This window comes from Condylura cristata, unplaced genomic scaffold (genome assembly GCF_000260355.1).
Source record: "Condylura cristata isolate star-nosed mole 26May11 unplaced genomic scaffold, ConCri1.0 scaffold00012, whole genome shotgun sequence".
NCBI classification, from domain to species: Eukaryota; Metazoa; Chordata; class Mammalia; order Eulipotyphla; family Talpidae; genus Condylura; species Condylura cristata.
The window spans coordinates 24,429,705-24,440,206 of record NW_004567113.1 but is presented as its reverse complement, the minus strand read 5'-3'; the positions used below and the strand labels follow the sequence as shown (position 1 = coordinate 24,440,206).

Below are 10,502 nucleotides of genomic sequence, written 5' to 3'. Positions count from 1 at the left end.
GATGCCTCTATTACACTCAGATCTTGAAATAATCTGCAGCAGTTGAAACTCCAAATTAGTAGCTGTTGTGAGGAATAGAGGAAAAAATTCTCTATTAAAATAGCAAAGAGACTGTATTTAAGATTCTTCAATGTATTAATGTAAAATTAGACTTCTCAACAAAATCTGAATTATTAAGTAAAACAAATTTGTATAAACTAATTTTAAATTAGTAGATAATATTTCATATTGGATTATTGTTTTGATTTCAAAGTGTCGTTCCCTAAAATGGAGATCAGGTGAGCTGGAATTAATGCATACAAGCTTCAAATAAAGAGAAGTGCTCATTCAGAAGTACCAATACCTTCCTTCAGTACAAATATCTTCAGTATTTAAAAAAAAATGTATTTTACATCATTAAAAATTTAATATTCAACATCTATACTAATTTAGAACACAGAAACAACATTGTAATTTTTGGTGTCTCTCATCTTTAAAGTATCTATTTGATTCATATATTTTTGTAAATAACAAAGCAAATTATAACAGTCAAGCTCAGCATCTTAAAAGGCTTTTACAGAACATTTTATGATCATTTGGCCTTGAAGAATAATCAGGTTTATTTTGATCCCCAATAGGTATAATAAAGTTAAAAGCATTTATTACCACTAACCTTGATCATATAACATGATTTTTTTCCTCATGTAATTTTTCCAAGGTATTCTCAGCACATGTAATTTTTTATATCTAATAGGAGAAGTTTTATATGTAGTATAAGGTATAGTAATGAAATAATTTATTTTAACTCTTCTTAGGAGACTCCTCCATGTCTAAATTTTGATTTTTCTCATTCATTATTATCTTCAACAAAGAAGGAATATCTATAAAAATTGTTTTTAAATAGCCTTTTTCTGAGCTATACACACAGTGTAGGTTTGTATTAAAATCATGTAAGCTGAAAAATTAACTTTCTTCTGAACTCATTTCAGTAAAACAAATATATTTTAGTAAACAAATATTATTTAATGAATTCACTATTACTGTTCAATAAGTGATTATGCTTGATCATAGATTGGTGTACTTGTTCCATATTTTCTCAGGATGCTATTCTTATAAAGATGATAAGTGTTTTAGCTAATCAATTGTTCTCGAAATAATATGCAGCAGCATTTTTGATGAATGAGATAATTGTTTCGTATTTATTGATATTTACCAAACTTTAGCTTTTAATTTAGTATACTTTTTTCAGGACTTCATTATTACACGTTTGTAAAATCTATTTTGGATAAAAGAATTGCAGATGTGTGGGAGTGCAGATTCCCCTTTATGTCAATAATGCTAATGAATGCATTCACATGTTTTGGAGAAGACAGTAAAGAAAGAGCAGGAGAAACAATGAAAATTGTCCTGTTTATTCTTGTAAATTTCTCTATCATAAATGGTGATATATATAATTTTACATTTTCTATTTGTAAGCAGAGAAAATCAAACAATGTTTCTTTTCTTCCTAATTGAGAAAACTTCTTCAAACAAACTATTTAGAACAAGACAAAACTATAGATCAGTTTTAGTGTCAGTATAACAACGATAATTTCAGCCTTACCATATGCTAGATCACTTAAAACCTGACCTCTTTGACTCAGTTTGTTTATAACATGGAAATATTATTTGAATTAGAGACTGTGAGATTGTTGGGAGCACATCAAACTTTAATTATATTACAATTCAATGTTTTGAAACAAATACAAATTTAGCAACTTAAAATAATGTGCAGTTATTATCTCAGTTTCAGTGGGCCAAGCTGGACGAGCTGTTTTATCTCCTCTGCACCATCTCATAGGTTGCAATCAAGATGTTGGCTGAGGCTGGATTCACACCTGAGGCCCAGAGTTTTCTTCCAAGTTAATGTGGGTGTTGGCAGAATTTAGTTCCTTGAAGCTACAGAACACAGAAGCCTGTGTTTTTAGAGTCAATGGAAGACTCTTCAAAAATAACCCAGTATGGCTTTCACATGTTTTTACCTAGTTAAGGTAGACTCACCCAGGTGTATTTCCATTTTGATTAGCACAAATTCAACTGATATAACATCTTATTTACATCTGAAAAATACCTTTACTTTATAACTTAATCACAAGTGTAAATCACATCATAGGTCCTGCTCACATGTAAAATAATGAAATTATACAAGCTTTTTATATATCTGGTGAGAATGTGCTTTTCTTTGAAGTTAGTTGCCCAACTAAATGGGAGCAGAATTGATATGTGTCATATCCATAGAGAAACTTTAATGTCAATCAACATATTAGTGTTAATGAAGCACCTGTCATTCTGTCTCACCATGGGACTATAATATGCAATTGCCTGTTTACCCAAGAGGGACAGGTAATATGACTAAGAAACTATTATTGTATTAAGTTACTAAGACTTAGGGAATTCTTATTATCACAATGTAGCTCGTCTATCAGACTACTTAAATCCACAGAAATATCTGGCACAAAGTAAATACCTACAAATAAAATATATGTGTTTCACAATTGGGTGTAGTTAACCTATATTCAGAGATTGTGTCCTAACTGATCATAATTTCTTGAAATGGCAGGATAAAGGTTATTAAAGTACTTATTCTATGTAAAATAGAAAAAATAATTACAGCAAATAAAGTCGATATTGGCTGGGAAATTGTTCAAGAAAATTATCTGTATCTTCATCTATGGCTGTAATATGCCTATGTGTCATGATTAGCAGTCCCATGAAATGCTTCCTTAATTTGCTATATTTCCACTCTGCTCACAAAGTCAAGATTATAAGCACTATATAGAATTCCAGACTTCATCCTATTAAGTTGAAAATTTTGGCGAAATTAAGCAATAGCTAATGAACAAAATAGAAAACACATATCAGATATATGGCTGTATTATATAACATGGAAGGTACAGGAGTTCAGAGATGCAGAGCCAGTTTGATAGGAAGTAGTAAAGAGGCTTTGTAGACAAATTAGGAAGTAGAAATTTAGATTACCAGAAAATACAGGGACTTTTCCTCAAGGTGTATCAATATGACATGTTTAAACTGAATCCCATCCTAATGAAAATAATTCTTAAGATTTCACAGTATCTTTTCTTTTAAATTTACAGGTAGATGTTCATTTGCTGATCACCTTAAATTTCTATTATTGAAATTATAAGCTTACTGTGTATGGAGAAGACATAACATATGCAATTACTTTTTTAAGGTTCACATAATATTTGTTTAAATAAATTATGAAATTATAACCTACACACAAAAAGTATGTACATCAAAGATGTACAGCTATAACAATTTTCTCATATTGGATATACTATTTCCATTGTGCAAACAAAAAATTAAACTGCACTTGTGTGCTTTATTCACTGTTACTTCCTTCAAGGTAACAATAATCTTCATTTACAAAATGAAAAATTAATTTTACTTGTCTTAAAGTTGATATATAATAAGTCAATATTTATTCATCAATGTATTTTTTATTTTTTTCGTTTTTGTTTTTAAATTTTTTTTTTTGTTTTTGCATGTGGCCATAGCTTAGTATTTTTATTGTAGTACAGTATTCATAATCTGAATATATAATATGGTAGGTATCTTTCCAGTTTGACTATTGTGAATATTAGCATTCCTGTAAATGACTTTTGATGTATATTTGTACTTATTTCTGTTGGGAGTATGATAAGCAATAAAATTACTATAACATAGGGTCTACATATGTTTACTATAATAGACAGTGTCATTTTCCCTAAATATTGCACCCATTTTAGCTATTACATAGTATATAAATTAGAAGTGACAATAATTCTAGTCACTTAATATCCTGGGAAGTAAGTGATATTATCAGTCTTTTGAATTGCAACCTTTGGAGTAGTATTGTTATGGATGTAATAGCAAGTTTGAGAATATTTTTATTGAGATGTAATTGATGTGTACCAATGTGTAAATCTAAAGTGTACAATGTTTTGATACATTTATATATTACAATACAATTAAAATTGGAGAGCTAACATTCCATCATATCCCTTAATTATCATTTGCATGCATTTGTGTTTGTGAATACTTAAGACCTAATTTTTGGGCAACTTTAAAGTATTATAATACAGTATTGGGTACTATAGTCATATGTGCGAATGTATATGTACAAATATGAAGTATTTATCAATTGACCACAAGTTGCTACCCTTTTAACAGATTATTTCTATACCTCTTAGATGTACTCTTTTGTAAAATTCAAGACTTATTACACCCACTTTTCAAATTGGGTTTCAGTTGGGTTTGTTACTGGTTTGTAGGAGTTTCACACACATTCTGGGTATGTCCTCTTTTGGATTTTTATATTATAAGGTTATTTCACTATTCTGACAATTGCATTCTCATTACTCAGAAGACCTAGATTTTAGCACTGTGATTCCTCTTTCCATGAACAGCAGTTCTTAATTTTAAGGATACCCAATTAGGTCATCTTATTTATTTCTTTATGGTTAATTCTTTATGCATCTTTATTATGTAAAAGTTTGCTGGTAACACTACTAGACCTATGCAGTACAGATACAGTTTTTTAAGGCAGAGAGTAGTGCAGTTGTCTTACCTTTTATGATTACTCAAACTGTGCATTGAGTGTGTTCATTAAGACTGACATTCTAGAAAAGATGAATATTATACCCATAATCTCTTGCATATTTTACACAAAAATATACATAAAGACATAAAGAACATGGGAAACTCCCAGGTCTGGGAATGAGTCTTGATACAAATTAACCATAAGCAACTCTTAAGAGTATAGGCTTCAGGTATCATGTAGAGTGCTACCTTCTACTGAGTAAAAGCTCAGACCTGTTCAGTCATCGTTCTGTAAAGTTTCTCAAAGGGAGAGGACATAAACCACTGATATTTGTCTCTCTTCAGCCACATCTTTCAGTTCTTGGTAGCATACTAAGTATAACAGTTCCATTGACTATGATATGATTTGGTATTGGGCAGTTTCTACTGAGTAACTTGGGATAGTACTTCAGTATCAGATGAAGACACATCCAACATTGTAAGAATCCTCATGATAAAACACTACCTATGACTGTTTTTGAGACCATCTTTATAGGTCAAGGAAAAACAAAATTGATTCTCCTTCCTCAGACTCTAATTTATTCACAATTAACCTTTTGTGGTACTGCCCCCCCCCATAATCATAAAGCATATTTCCAAAACTGAAATAGTGAGATCCACAGATACCAAGATGTTTGTATTTTGACACCATAAGAAATGCCTGGGGCTAAGGGGTAGAGAAGGATGATGACTACAGAACCACCAAGGCAAAGCTGGATAAATGTATTCTAAGTGTACTTATCTTAGGAATAGGAACAACTTATACATCTGCTGAAGTCAAAGCAGAATTGAGAAAAGGAGAGGTGAATACTATTTTTTTTTCTTTCAAAGAGAGGAAAGGCTATAGATCTTCCTTTAAATTGTCTTTATTCTCTACCTTAGAATCCTAGATGTGTGAAAGCCCAAACAAAGCAGAAGCAGTTATGGACATGTGAAACCTATTAAATATCTGAAGGATATAAAATGACAAGGCCAAAATGTTGTATTTGTTATACTTCACAAATACTACAGATAACAGCAGTTTATCCCTTATTCAATTAAAAATGGGCATTGTGCATTTCATTCCTTTATGAAAATTCTGTCCCCATGGTACATTGATTATACATCTAGAAGACTCTAGTATAGAAGATAGTTGCATACACTTGACCACATTTTTCACTTCAAAAACTTTTATTTTAGATCAGGTTTTTTTTTTTTTATTCGTACAGAACTGAACTGGGGTACAGGCCAGAGATGCAGAGGGTGAGAGGATACACCAGAGACAGAGTGGGGTGCAAAGCAGGCAGATCCACGAAGTACACTGCTGTGGGAGCAGCAGGCGGGTCAGGAGAGGTCTGCCACGCCATGTGGTCACCTCCGGGGCAGGCGGGATCTAACTCATGCGGAAGTGGTTTAAGCTTCTTTGTGCTGTGCTTTAACCCGCTGCACCACCAGGGAGGGCCTAGATCAGGTTTTTAAAAAGCATAACCTAAGGGTTAAGAACTCTTGTTTCGGCATGGCCAGCAAATTTCTTTCTTTTTTTCTTTCTTTTTTTTTTTTTTTTTTTTTTTTAAGATTTACTTATTTGTGCATACAGAACTCAGGGACAGAGGCGCATGGGTAGTGAGAGGATTCACCAGAGACAGAGTGGGGAGCAGAACAGGTAGCAGGTAGATGGACGAAGTACACTGCTGAAGGGAGCAGCGGGTGGGTCAGGAGAGGTCTGCTGCGCCATGTGGGTCATCTCTGGGGCCTGCAGGGATCAAACTAATGCTGAAGTGGATTTAGTTTCTTAGTGCTGTGCTTTAACCCAGTGCAGCACCAGGGAAGGCCTGCAAATTTAATTTTTAACAGATTACACTTTAAATTATAAATGACTGCCTGTGGTCATCTATTTTATATCTTGGCTCATAAAATCTAAAACATTTACTATCTGACTCTTTAATAGAAAGCTAAATTACTTCTTTATATGTTTTTAATGTAATTGTCCAGAAGCATATTGATAGAAAGGCTACATTTGTGAATAACGCTATGTCAGTCTGTCTATTTATCTATTTATCTATCATCTAAATAGATATATTTCATTTCATAGATAAATGTTCCATGTGATTGTGCCTTTGAGTGCAGGTAATTATAGTCGACCCATGAGTCTATAGAAGGGAAAGTTTTACTATAACCAGTTACAGCAAGATTTTATTTATCTTGTGAAATGTAGTCATTTGCACATTCTCCAATGCTATGAGCAATAGGAAAATTATTGTCTAGTGATAATGGCTACCATATTAATATGAATTTGTTCACTAAAAGGATGAAATATTCTACCAAAGAAGCAAACTTTCCTATTAAGTGTCAAGTCTCATAAATTTGGCCCTCATTGACAAAGCCATCTTTGCCATGTGTGTGGTCTGCTGTTAGTTTGGAGGTAGCTAAAATATCAGGAACCAAGTTGGACTGTAATTAGAAGTGTCAAAAATTAATGGGGATTTGATATACAGTACTAAATTAATAGAAATAGGACAATTTTGGAGGTCAGAAGAATCCAGCCTATTATTTCAGTAAGTTTGTCTTCAACAGTGACAAGTAGTATACTAAAGGTTACCTTGTGAGATCAAAATATTTAAAGGACACAAGGCTTAAACAGAATCTAAGAACAAATGGAATTTCTTGCTAATGCCTCCCACCCAGTTGTGAATTTTGTCAGATTCTTTCAACTTCATGGAGTCTGGAGGAGGTAGGAGATTCTAGGCTAGCACTTACTCATTTCTTATGAATGATTTGTTGTTAAGATTTCTTACTGTAAAAATGAGAATTCAAATGTGTCTGCTTTTGTAATAATCTGTGGTAGAAGACATAATACAATTCCTAGGGATGGAATGTACTACCTCTAAGTCCAAAGCGTTCAATTAGGTCCTGGTTCTTTATTTTTGTAATTGATACTGTAAGCCTAGCAGTTTGTATTCAATAGTTGCTCCTTCAAGAATGTCATTTGTGAGATGGACCTTGAATTTTTTATTTATTCAGAGTCCATTTATCATTATCTAACTGTCCTTAGTTGATATGGAATGCAATACAACCAGTGGTTTTCAGTTGTGGCCATAATTAAAATGTCATCATTGTATCACAATGCCTATATATTCAAGAATTCCAATATATCAAAAGTTCACACTGCATGAGATCTAATAACTGATTACACATGAAAAAATAATGTGTGAAAATTTTGAAACAATAAAGGTGTAGCATATGCTTTTTCTCAAGTAAAGGCAAGTAGAATTATTTTTTTTCTATATAAGAGAGCATTAGTCATGTCCAAAGTGGTGTGTGTACCAAAGGTCAGGAGCTGAAGTAATCTGTTCACTCACTGTTTTGATACCAAGCACTGTAGAAACAACTGTCATCACTGTAAATTTAACTCTGATAGTCCACACTAGGGGTCCAAGCAGAGTCTACCAGTAAGTAATACATTAGGTTTGAATCATAAGTCAGCACTGCACTTTTCAGTTTTATCTGAGTGCTAGCTGCTTTTCATGTGTCCCACAACTTTTTCCACATAAAAACCTTTCAAATTTATCACTGCATTCATATACGTCCAGGTCTGGTTTTCTGAATCCAACTTTTCCTCAAGTGTCAGTATTCCCCCTTAGTGGGTGGCATTGGGAGCAAACCACTGGGAGTGATTTCCCAGTGGTTGAATACCAACCGTTACCTATATGCTCTCCTGATTTCATCAGTGAAGAAAGTGTTTTCACAGCAGTCTTAATACCCTTTCTTTTTTTTTTTTTCTTAAAGAATTCAATATTCTCTCTTTGAAAGGATAGTATAGATTTACTTAATCAAGAACAACATCTGTGCATGATGCTAAATGTTCACATAACTGGCAGCAAGCACTGAGGTTGTTGGAGATTCCACAGCACATAGCAGTCCACTGTTCTCATGGTGGCAATTAACTTCCTTGAGAGGGAGCCACAGCAGTCAGGCAGGACTGCTTCTCATTAAATTCCACAGAGTAGCCATCTTGGTTTTCATATTGACCTAAATAGGTTTTATCTTCTAATCGGCCACTTTGCTCTGGATTTTGCTTATTACTTGTTCCTTGGCACTCAAATTTCCAGAGGTTCCCATATTACAAAATAATATAGGCACTCATGAGATACTAGTCACATGTGATCTTAAAGGCAGCTGCTAGTTGAGAGACCACTCTTAACAATGTCACCTAAATCTTAGTATTTATGGGTTATTTTACATACTTGGCCAGATGGTAAAGGCTTATTGTTATTATGTTATTATGCCCAAGAAAACTTGGTCCAAATAACCAGATTGGGTTGACAGTATTTCTCCATTTTCAACTTTTAAGGTGCTGTTATAAATTTCCTTTGAATTTATAGTATCTTAGATGGTAAATCAGAGCATTTTTGTCCTGAATCAAAAAGGATGTCAGATGAGCCATACAAAAAGCAAAAACAAATGGAGAACACTATTATCTTCTAGAACCAGACTGACTTCACTGGGTAAACATGACAAGTTTGCTAAAAGTTGTTTTGGTGTACAATGCATGAGAATCAACTTGGATTTTTCCTTGGAATTTTGTTTTCATCTTTTGTTTAGTGTGTGATAGTAATATTTTGTTGTTCGACTATCCATTGGCTCACCATATTAATATTTGAGAAATTATTTATTTTGTTTTCATGAATGTGAGGTTGAGTTCAAAGACACTGATTTGAATTTTGTATACTTTCCCTTTAAGTAACTAAGGCATTGTTGAATATAGATTTACAGGCTATTCCTAAAATATGCTCTCCTCCACCATTTCCTGAATTAGATTCCAAAGGATCAGAATGGTTTAACAGCTTCTGTCTTTGATAAACTAGAGCATTTTAGGTGGGTGTTCTGGTTCAACAGCAACACTGATAATGGGATGGCTTCAATGAAATGGTATAAATGTTGAGCAGAATGACAAGTTATACAGTGTTACAGAAAACAGCACCAAGTCTTTTAAATCTTATATTGCTGTCACATTTCTAGAGCTGACTCTGCTAAGAATTTCCATTTCCCAGATCCATTCTAATCAGGTAAATGTATTTCTAAGCACAGAATGTCATGTTCAAACTTGGAGAAAGTTATCTGGTGGAACTGAGAAGTTTAATCATACCTGCTATAAAAATTTGAGACTATACTTGGGCATTCTTTTTTTTTTTTCTTTTCTTTCCTAGCAAACTACATACAATAAAATATACTTGATTGTTTACTTCACACAATATAGGTTTGGAGTTCATTATCACCATCTGGGGCTCATCACCTTCTAATTCTTGTCTCTGAATTTATCTCAAAGTATTCCATTTTGGATGGGTGCAGGTGCGGCTGTCAACTTTGCCCTGTATTTTGTCTTACATCTGAATACCTGTGATAAATGTCTTGACTGAAAGATCAAGGATGATTCTGAGGTAAAATCTTAGCATGAATAGCAAATATTATGAAAAAGAGAGAGAGAGAGAGAGAAAGAGCTGGAAGATGCCTCTACTTTTCATAAAAGCTGCTTTCACTGCCGAGCTTCTTGGTAAAGAGAATGACACATTTGCCCTCTTACTCCCATTAGTGTATCCACTTCTCCAGTTATATTAAAAGAGACACAAATTTCTGATATCTGAAGCAAAAATACCTTGGTATATGGTAACAAGTGAAGGCAAATGGCTTTCTGACCTAAATTTCAGCATCTGAATGAAGTGCTTCCTGATCATCATTGATTTGCACAAATGAACACACTATTGTATCTCTTTTTATTCTTATAGTCAATAAAACATAATATAATCTCAATATATATTGTAGGATCAACTTTACACTTAAAGATTTTCAACTACCAACTTGAACCAAAACGTTGTCAGTGTTTTTCTATAGGTGAATGAACTTATCCAAGCTACTGTGTTCCATGA

At 33.2% G+C, this 10,502-nt stretch overlaps 1 pseudogene; it reads right to left on the bottom strand.

The window, feature by feature from the left end:
- Positions 1–8,089: 8,089 nt before the first annotated feature.
- LOC101633626 lies at positions 8,090–9,757 on the bottom strand (annotated as a pseudogene).
- Between the last annotated feature and the right edge of the window lie 745 nt (positions 9,758–10,502).